Raw genomic sequence first — 11,170 nt, 5'->3', positions numbered from 1 at the left:
ATAGAAATGCCGCCTTTACCTCAAAGAGACACAACAGGATTGCATTTCTCACCCAAGAATTAACAGCTAACTGACAGAATGTATGCCTGCCTGAGAAAACTATCTGCCCAAAATGCAGATAACAGTACCTACTAGTTTCAAGGATAAGCTTCTGTTTTATGGCAGGATGCATTCACACCTAGAAACTCAGAAAGTAACACTCAGAAAGTAATTAGAGCAAAGACAAAGCACCTATCTTTACATAACATTGAAGGTAGAACCTCTGCCTTTAAATATCCCAGCAGCCCAAGGAGCAAGCTGTGTGTCTCCCCGCTGTGTCTCTCTGGGTATCACCTACCTTTTCTCTCTTTCCCTCCTCCTCCCCCATCTCTCTCTGTCTCTCTGTGTTATGTCTCTTTGCGTGTCTCCTTGCATATTTGTCTCTATGTGTTTCTATCTCCCACACTCTACCCACATTCTGTTAGAGTGTACCTGCTTTTTGTCTTTGTCTGATTGCCTATTTATTTACTTAGTAAAGCTCGGCCCAGATTTCTTATCATTATGACTTGTCCAGAAATTCTTATCCTGTAATCAAAATCAAGGACTCTAAGTGAAGAGTTCCAATATTTAAAGGGAAGCTTCACTATACCTCACCTCTGTTTGGTGATATGCAGATCTCAGCACCATGAGTAGCTAGGATTACAGGTGTGAGCCACTAGCACCTGGCTAAGTTGCCTTTTTTATCCAGACGCATAGGTCTTAGTTATTCTCTGCTGTGCATGTCACATGAGTCAACATGTTTTAGTTCAATTTTGATAACAGTCCTCCCCCCGCCCTTGAAATGCTTTGCCAGTGAGTAACATTACTATCCCAAAATATTCCATTGAAGATTTTTGTGTGTGTATGTGTGGGTCTTGGGGCTTGAACTCTGTGCCTGGGCACTGTCCCTGAGCTCTTCAGCTCAAGGTTACCACCCTACCCCTGAGCCACAGAACTACTTCCCATTTTTTTCTAGTGATTAATTGGAGATAAGAGTCTCCTCTTCTTTAGTGGGGGGGGGGGGTGGGTTTGATCCTTGATCTTCAGATCCCAGCCTCCTGAGTAGCTATGATTACAGGCGTGAGCCACTGCACTTGGCCCATTAAAGAAATTTTTCCCCTTGTGTAATGTCTTGCTGTGTAGCCCAGCATGGACATGAACTTGTGATCCTCCTGCCCCTACCTCCTAAATGCTAGGATTCTAGGTATGTACCACCAGGTTCTGCTTAGATGTTTTTTTTTTGGACACAGAGTTTAAGGTTTTTCTGGCCTTTTGTATAACAAAAGCCAATGGGCAATACGCTATATGCCAAGGCACAGGATTTTGATTTGGGCATAACTGATGTTTGTGGCTAGTTGACCCTTGATTGTGGTGTGTAAGAGCATCTGACACAGATTTGTTAATGTAGGACAGAGCCCTGGGAATGGCAACAATGACAAGTTTGATGGAGGAAGGAATTAGCATTGAGGAAGAGCAAGAACTTCCAAAGAAATAGCACAGAACCAGGTATGGAATCATACTTCTATAATTCTAGTACTCTAGAGGTTGAAGCAGGAAGATCACAACTCTGAAGCCAATCTGGGCTACACAATGAGATGTCTCAAAACACCCACCAAGCAAACAATAAGAAGATAAGGCTTGAATTCTGGCTCTGTCACTAACCACACATTTAACTATGGATTGTTTAGCCTCTGAGGCTGGGCAGTATGTGGTGGACAGGTGGAGATAAGAGGGGATAGTGCAAGAGCAGGTGGCTATGTTTGGAGAATGGGATTTTTGTCAGCATAATGACAAGTCAGTATATGACCAAAGGGCTGAGAGGAGAGGAGAGGGACAAAGGTCATAAAAGACCAGAGCTCTGAGATTTTAAGATTAAAAATGTGTTAACTACAGGGACACCAGGCTATCCAGGACAATGGCAGAAGTTCTCCTGAGAAGCCTATGAGGAAATTGGGTCCCTAGTGGTTCAGCCCCAGTACTGTGTCCTAAACTAACCAGAGAAACATTATTACCATGATCCAGCAACTGGTTTGGGAAAGGAGCTGAGGCAGTTCTGCCTGCTGGGTGTGTTAGCTTTTTCCTAAACATTGTTTTGGGATAGCTATAATTAAGACTGAAACTCAGTTATTTTCAGGATCATATAATATAAAGACTTACAACCTGAAACACCATAGCCATAGCTGGGTGTGGATGGCTCATGCCTGTAATCCTAGCTACTCAGGAGGCTGAGATTTGAGGATTACAGTTTGAAAACAGCTTGTGCACGAAAGTCTGTGAAACTCTTATCTCCAGTTAACCACCCAAAAAGCAGGAAGTGGGGCTGTTAGTCAACTGATAGAGGGCTAACCCTGAGCAAACATGCTCAAGGACAGTGCCCATGCCAAAAAAAAAAAAACCCAAATAAAAAAACACAAAACTGATGTTTGCCCCTGCAGTGAGACAGGCAGTATTGGTCAGAGTTCTTCTGAGAAACAGAACTCATAGTATTTCTCTACATTTATATGTAGATATATAGTCATGCATTACTTAACAGTGGGGGTATATTTGGAGAATATGTTCTTAGGTGATTTCATCACTGTAAAAAATACCATAGAGTACATTTACACAAATTAGGATGGCTATGCCTTCACCTTGGCATAGATGACCATTGTTGGACCAAATGTTATGAGATGCAAGATTAAAAGAGATTTATTAGCCTGGCACTGGTGGCTCATGCCTGCAATCCTAAGTTAGGGACAGTGCCCAGGCCCTGAGTTAAAGCCCCACAACCATAAAAAAAAAAAAAAAAAAAAAAAAAAAAAAAGAGGAAAAAGGAAAAGAGAGATCTGGGCACTGGTGGCTTACATCTGTTATCTTAGGTACTCAGTAGGCTGAGATCTGAAGCTTGTAGTTCAGAGCCAGCCTGGGCAGGAAAGTCTGTGAGATTTTTTTTTTTTTTTTTTTTTTGCCAGTCCTGGGCTTGAGCTCAGAGCCTGAGCACTGTCCTTGGACTTTCTCAAGGCTAGAGCTCTACCACTTGAGCCTCAGCACCACTTCTGGCTTTTTTCTATGTATGTGGTACCGAGGAATCGAACCCGGGTCTTCATGCATGCTAGGCAAGCACTTTAACCACTAGGCCAAACTCCCGGCCCGCCTGTGAGATTTGTAGGGCTTGAGCTCAGGGCCTGAGCACTGTCCTTGGACTTTCTCAAGGCTAGAGCTCTACCACTTGAGCCTCAACACCACTTCCAGCTTTTTTCTATGTATGTGGTACTGAGGAATCAAACCTGGGTTTTCATGCATGCTAGGCAAGCAGTCTACCACTAGGCCAAACTCCGGGGCCCAGAGATTTTTTTTTTTGGTCGGTTGTGGGGCTTAAATTCTGGGTCTGGGCAGAAAGAAAGAAAATAAAAGGAAGGAAGGAGGGAAGGAAGGAAGGAAGAAAGAGTAGGTAAGCACAGTCATTCAATGAACAGATGTGAAAATGGAGCTAGGTAACTTTAGAGGCTGTTTGGGGTTGGGAGAGATGGAGAAGAAAGAGGGACGGGTGACAATGATGGAGATGCATTATATTTATACATTGTCACACCGAATTGAAACTCCGCTGTGCATCTACTTAAAAGTAATAATCAAAAATAATAATAAAAGAGAGGAAGTCAAGGACAAGTCTGAACTTTTGCCTAGAGCAAGTGAAAAAACTGACTTGCTATTAACTTTCAGAAAGAAACTATTGTGTGTGGGGGGAGGGAGTGTTTGGGTGAAACAAATGGAGAATGAATGGTCAGTTGTGGGCACTTAACATTTGAGATGCTCATTAGCCAGCTGAGTGGAGAGGTCAAGCAGACAGAAAGATCTTTGAGTGTGGATTTCTGGACTGAGGCTGGCTCAGGGATTCTTTGAAGATCACAGGGAGCAGCAATGGTATTTAAAACCATGAAATTGGACAGACACACTCAAGACATTCTTTCTTTCCTCTGCATGACCCTTTGTCTGAACTGTGGCAGTATTTAATTGCTTTCCTCAGATACTCATATAGAAAAGGACTGAGCAAAAATTAAGGTGTGGCTCATATGGTAGAGATCTGGGAAATACAAGGCCTTGAGTTTAATCCTTCATATTGAAAAAATAGAACTTGTTTTTTATTTTTATTTTTTTTGTGGTTCTGAGGCCCCAACACAGGGCCTGGTACATGAGTTCTACTATTAACCCCTTCTCCTGTCACCCCCAAGGCTACCATTTCAATATGCAGTATAATTTCAAAATGTTTTGTTTTGAAGCTTTTTGTAGTAAAGATACCAAGGCAGTCTGTAACCCAGGCTGCCTACAAATTTGAGATTCTTCTGACTTCAACTTCTGAGTGCTAGAATAACAGATTTGGTTTTCATATATTTAAATCAACTTTGTACACTAAAATTATTTTTTGCATGTTATCCAGAAGTGGTATTTTTCTCAAGCTCAATTTTAAAAGTCATGTCCAAGGTGAACAAATGCAGCAGTAGTACTTAGAAGATACTAGGTTGGAAATGAACTATGTAACGTGTGGGTGGGCATGGAAAGGAAAAAGGAGAGTGAAGCAAGGAGTGATATTGTCCAAAAATAAGTGTATGGGCCGGGAGTTTGGCCTAGTGGTAGAGTGTTTCCCTAGCATGCACGAAGACCTGGGTTCAATCCCTTGGTACCACATACATAGAAAAAGCCAGAAGTGGTGCTGTGGCTCAAGTGGTACAACTCTTAGCCTTGAGAAAGTCCAAGGCCAGTGCTCAGGCCCATGAGTTCAAGTCCGTGGACTGGAGAAAGAAAGAAAGAAAGGTAGTCTTTACCTGATTTAGGTAACTATAATGTCTCTATATATCACCTTTATAATTAGAATAAAAATAAAATTTATTAAAATTAAAAAAAACGTAAGGCCAGGAGCTTGACCTAGTGGTAGAGTGCTTGCCTAGCATACATGGAGTCCTGGGTTCAATTCGTCCATATGCATTCACAGAAAAAGCTGGAAGTGGTGCTGTAGCTCAAGTGGTAGAGCACTAGCCTTGAGGAAAGTCTAAGGACAGTGCTCAGGCCTTAGTCCAAGCCCTGGGACTGGCCAAAAAAAAAAAAAAAAGTACAATTTTTAATAGTTTTGAATATTTATTTCCTTGTTTAGTGATTACTTCCATTGGTTCCAAGTTTTGAGAGGGCTGACATATACCTACAACACTATACCTACAACTGCTATCTCCCATTTACTATAGTTTTTCTATGATGTCTCCTTAAGATATTTACCTTTTTACTACCCTGGGAGTTTGATGTACAAGGAATTTTACACTCCCCACTCCCCACTCATTGCCCCTCGCATTCCTGACATAGTTAACCCTTCCTTGCTTCCATGTTTGGAAATATTTTTGCATTCGGGTCTCATCAGGATTATTCATAGCTGTTTCTCCCCCACCCCCTTCTCCTCCAGTCTCATTCCTTTCAGCTGAAGTCAGCTTCTATTCCTGGAGTTCCTGACCAGCAGTAAGCAAGGAGCATTTGCGCCCTCTGCAGGCGGTCTCCGGGCCCAAGGCCTGAGAAGCTTCTTGCCTTGGGGCGGCATGAGTTGCTCACAGCCTCTGAGCCCATGGATGCGAGGCTGCGCCCTGACACCCCCCTCCCTCCCTTTCTTTTGCACGCGCTAAGCCAGCGAACGACCTGTAGCCCCCAGGCCCGCTCCTCACTGGCCTCAGAAGAACTTGCAGTGTCCTGGGTTCCGTGTCTCAAGTATCCGGCCTTGGGGCTGGGAATGTGGCTTAGTGGGAGACAGCTTGCCTAGCATGCGTGCAGCCCTCGGTTCGCTCCCCTAGAACCACATGCACAGGAAGAGCCAGACGTGGCGCTGTGGCTCAAGTGGTAGAATGTTAGCCTCGAGCACAACGAGTTATGTTAGCCTTGAGCACAATGAAGTTCAGGCCCTGAGTTCAAGTCCCGGGACTGGCAACACACACACACACACACACACACACACACACACACACACACACACACACACACACACACACACGTGCGCAAGGGCGCGCGCGCACATCAAGTACCCAGCCTTACAATTCTTCTCGATCTTTCCAGCACTCGGCCCGGCCCCCAAGCAAGGGTCAGCACCCTATCACTGCCATCCACCACGGCCCCAGGCACGGAGGGAGGGGTTCTCCGTGCAAGGAACCAGTCATTGACACCTAGGCTGGGTGGCGAGGTTTGGGGAAACACTGTCCAGGAGACGGCTGCGATGGGCAGCGGCCGGGCGACTCGCCTCTGCGCTGACCCTCTCCCGGTTCTTCCGCGTGCTCCGCTCGGCAGCTGTGGCCTCCGCCGCGGGCGGCGCGTGCAGCTGGTTTGGCAGGACCGACGCGGGCAGGGGCCAGAGCTCGGGCAGGGGCCGGGCGCGCCCACCAGAGGGAGCCCGCGGGCAGGGCAACGCTGGCTGAGGCGCCAGGGCGCATGGCCCTTGGGGCTCCACTGTGCCCATCCCTGCAAGGGTGAGCCTCGTGTCCAGATCACGCGGGTTACTTCTCGGACACGTGCTGACAATCTATGATGAGAACTGGAGACAAAAATTAAATGCAGGTGAGCCCGCCAGCAGCTGCAGTCTTTCTCAGAAACAAAGCAAAGCCAACTTGGCCCAGAGCTCTCCAGTGCCTGCACCTTGGGGAAACTGGGTCCCCCTGCAACCCTTAGGAAGACACCCTTGCTACAGGCCCAGGGACCCTCTTACTGTTTTGTTGTTGTTTTTCTCTGCACAGGCGTCTACAGCTGATCTCGAAAAGAGAATAAACTTAACAAGTCCCTGAACTTGGTATTTCTTTAACGTGAATTTATATTCATTCCTGTCCTATTAACAGACTAGAAAAATAGCATATACATGGAACATATTGTAATTATTCTGGGCCCTCAGGGGTCTAGGAAGGATAGAATTTCAGGAAGTCCATGAGATTTCCAAAATTGTTTTGCTTTTTTCTGGGCTGAGGTGTAGTTCTTCTTGACTGGCTTTATTGTGGTTGCTGTTGTATTGTAGTGTGAACTCAGGGTCTTGAACTAGGGTAAGTGCTTTACTATTTGAGCCACGTCCCTAGAACCCCTAATGGTTTCCGTGATTATCAGAATTCACTACTTTAGTTTGCTGACCTAAAATCAATGCTAATGGGGGCTGAGAATGTGGCTTAGTGGTTAAAGAGCTTGCCTAGCCTGCATGAAGTCCTAGATTCAATTCCTCAGTACTACACACACACACACACACACACACACACACACACACACACACACACACAGAGAAAAAGCTGCAAGTGGTTCTGTGGCTCAAGTGGTAGTGTGCCAGATCTTGAGCAAAAAGCTCAGGGACAATGCCCAGGCCCTGAGTTCAAACCCCAGGAATAGCAAAAAGTAAAAACAATCAATGCCAGTGGGTTTATAGAATCAGATCTGCTCTCCTAACACTGAACTCTTGCCAGAGGCTGGGTAATCAGCCTCTGATTTTCGTGTGAAGGTCACTGGAGCCTAGACTGGACTGTCCCTCTTTCCCCCCTTCCCCACCCACTCCCACCTCTCACCCAACCAGAAACTCTAAGGGCACTGTTGGTTTCCTTTTAAAGCCAAGTAAAGTTCAAGCATGTGTACTTCTTCATTTTGTTGAGTTTAAATAGAAATAACTCTAGTGGGTTCCCCCTCCCCCAGTTAGTCATGCAAATACTCCATGCTTCACTTACCACTGGCTCTTAACCCTGGGGCTGCTCTTTTGCACCCCCAGCTCAGGTCCTCTCCACTGCCACACAACTGCATGGGAGTCCCTGGGGAGCGGGGGAGGGGAGGGATTTGTGTGACTTCACTTGGGGATTTCCCTCAGCCAGTGTGCCTAGGGAGTCAAAACGTGTTCTTTCTATGGGGGTGGGAGGAGAAAGAGAGAGAGACCAAATTGTTTTAATTGTAAATAAAGAAGGTTACAAAATCATCAACAATATATTTTTTTTTTGCCAGTCCTGGGCTTAAGCTCAGGGCCTGAGCACTGTCCTTGGATTTTACTCAAGGCTAGAGCTCTACCACTTGAGCCTTAGCACCACTTCCGGCTTTTTCTAAGTATGTGGTACCAAGGAATCAAACCTGGGTCTTCGTGCATGCTAGACAAGCACTCTACCACTAGGCCAAACTCCCGGCCCCAATAATTTTGTTTTTAACAGTGGCTCTTCTATATAGTCACATTTTTACGTTGCTGTGATTGTAGCTGTAGAAATAAATATTAAGGCAATAGTAAGAGTGTTTCACAATCACTACTTTTCTGTAATACACCACAAGTATTTTATTGTTTTCATAATTTGTATTTTATGTATGTGTGTGCGTGTGTGTGTGTATGTGTGTGTGTGTGTATAAGTAAGTGTGTATGTGATGGTCCAGGGACTTGGAGGTCTGTTCCTGAGTTTTTGTGCTCAAAGCTACTGGTCTATCACTTTGAGCCATAGTACCATTTCTAGCTTTTTTAGTAATTAATTGGAGGTAAGAACTTTCCTGAGTAGTTAAGGATTACAGGCATGAGCCACCAGCATCCAGCTCTTAGGTGTATCTCCCCACCCCCCTGCCCCAGTTTTAGGGCTTGAACTTAGAGCCTGGGCACTGTCCCTAAGCTTAAGGCTAGCACTCTAGGGGCTGGGAGCATGGTCTAGGGGTAGAGTGCTTACCTAGCATGCACAAAGCCCTGGGCTCCATTCCTTGGTACCATATACACAGCAAAAGCTGGAAATGGTGCTGTGGCTCAAGTGGCAGAGTGCTAGCCTTGAGAAAGCCCAAGGACAGTGTCCTGGCCCTGAATTCAAGCCCCAGAAATGGCAAAGAATGAAAGGAAAAAGGCTAGCACTGAGGAATCAAACCCAGGGCTTCATGCATAAACCATATTCCCAGCCCCCCTTTAGGGGTATTTTTGGTCCCTTGACATAAAGATATTATTGATGAATCCTGTCCTCCCTAGGCTCTGAGTGACTGTAGAGAGAATGACTCAGAACAACAATTAGAAAAATGGAAGCAGGGGCCAGGAGTTTAGCCTAGTGGTAGAGTGCTTGCCTAGCATGCACGAAGACATGGGTTCCATTCCTCAGTACCACATACATAGCAAAAAGCCAGAAATGGTGCTATGGCTCAAGTGGTAGAGCTCTAACCTTGAGAAAATCCAAGGACAGCCCTGAATTTGAGGCCCAGGACCGGAAAAAAACAAATGGAAGCAGGAATGTCAAACTTTACTTCTGATTTTAGTTCATTCCTGAGCCCAAGAAAGGAGTATGTGCTTTTCAGAAAAGCAGTTGAAGTAGCTGATATACTTTCTAGACAGGAAATACAAAAGCAAAGGCCTTGGGGCAAGAGTGTGCTTAGTATGCTTGAGGAGGCCAGTGTGACTGGAGGGAAGTGAGATGGGGCAGTGCGTAGAAAGATAAACCCTGTAATAATAGATTATGAGGAGCCTCCAGGCTTCCTGATAAGATGAGGAGAGGTGAAAGGGTTTGAGTAAGGGAATGAGATGTTCTGACTGTGTGTGTGTGTGTGTGGTGTGTGTGCACGCGTGCGTGCATGCACTGGTCCTGAGGCTTGAACTCAGGGGCTGGCACTGCCCTTGAGCTTTTGTGGTCAAGGTTAGGACTCTAGCAGTTGAGTCATAACTCTACTTCTGTTTTGCTGTGAGTAGCTAGGATTATAGAGGTGAGCCCTCAGCCTCTGATTGTTTAGCTTTTTTGATCAAGGCTAGTACTCTACTAAGTGAGTCACAGCTCCATTTCCAGCTTGCTCTCTTTCTTTTTTCTTTCTTTCTTTCTTTCTTTCTTTCTTTCTTTCTTTCTTTCTTTCTTTCTTTCTTTCAAATTGTAATTAATAGAAAGGTTACAGTTATATTTGCCAGATAGTAGGTGCATTACTTCACATACATTGATATCCTGCTCATGTTTTTATCTGAATTTCCCTCCCCCACCCCCTCTCCTCATCTTTTTTCCCCCTTTTCCTTTCCTCTTTCTGTTTCCAGCTTTTTGATGGTTAATTGAAAATAAGAATCTCATGGACTTTCCAGCTTTGAACCACAGTTCCCCAATCTCAGCCTCCTGAATAGCTAGGATTACAGGCACAAGCCACCTGTGGTTCAGCCTGGATATATTTTGAAGGCAAAGCCAACCGCAATTTCTGACAGATTGGATGTGGGAGGTGAGAGGAAAAGATGTCAAAAATTTTTTTTTGTCAGTCATGGAACTTGAATTCTGGACCTGGGCATTGTCCCTGAGCTCTTCAGCTCAAGGCTACCATCCTATCCCATGAGCCACAGAGTCACTTCTGCTTTTCTAGTGGTTAATTAGAGATAAGAATCTCACTGACTTAATGCCTGGGGTAGATTTGAACCTCAGTCCTCAGATCTTTGCCTCCTGAGTAGCTAGGATTACAGGTGTGAGCCACTGTGCCCGGCTACACTTTTCATTTTTTGTTTGAATAAAACAAAAAAAGAGAGGCCTACTGGTACAGTGCTTGCCTAGCATGCATGAAGACACGGGTTTGATTCCTCGGCACCACATACATAGAAAAAGCTGGAAATCGTGCTGTGGCTCCAGCAGTAGAGCACTAGCCTTAAGGAAAGCCCAAGACAGTGCCTAGGCCCTGAGTTCAGGCCCTAGGACTGGCAAATAAATAAATAAATAAATAAATAAATAAATAAATAAATAAATAAATGATGCTACCATCAACAGATCGAAGAAGTTGTGTGTGCAGTCATCTGTGGGAGTTAGGATCAGAAGCACTGAATTTGGTTTGTCTTAAATGTCTGAGTTTACAGGCTCATGCCTGTAATCCTAGCTACTCAGGAAACTGAGATCTGATGATCTGTTTCAAGCCAGCCTGGACAGTAAAGCCTGTGAGACTCTTACCTCCAATTAACTACTGAGAAAAAAGCTGGAAGTGGCACTGTGACTCAAGTGGTAGAGCTCTAGCTTTGACCAAAAGTTGCTCAGGGTCAGTGCCCAGGCCCAGAGTTCAAACCCCAGGACCTGCAAACAATAACAACAAAGTCTGAGTGGAGCTGTCACATAGACAGCTGGGTAACTGATCAGGGAGAGAGGCCTGGGCCATATCTCACACTACCTATTGCATTAAACAGCCTATATTTTGGTCTGATTTTCAATGTCAAAGACTATCTTTCTTGCCAGTAGGA

The sequence above is a fragment of the Megascapheus bottae genome, chromosome 16 (assembly GCF_031878675.1).
Source record: "Megascapheus bottae isolate mThoBot1 chromosome 16, mThoBot2.hap1, whole genome shotgun sequence".
NCBI lineage: Eukaryota > Metazoa > Chordata > Mammalia > Rodentia > Geomyidae > Megascapheus > Megascapheus bottae.
Note: the sequence above shows the minus strand (reverse complement) of the source record.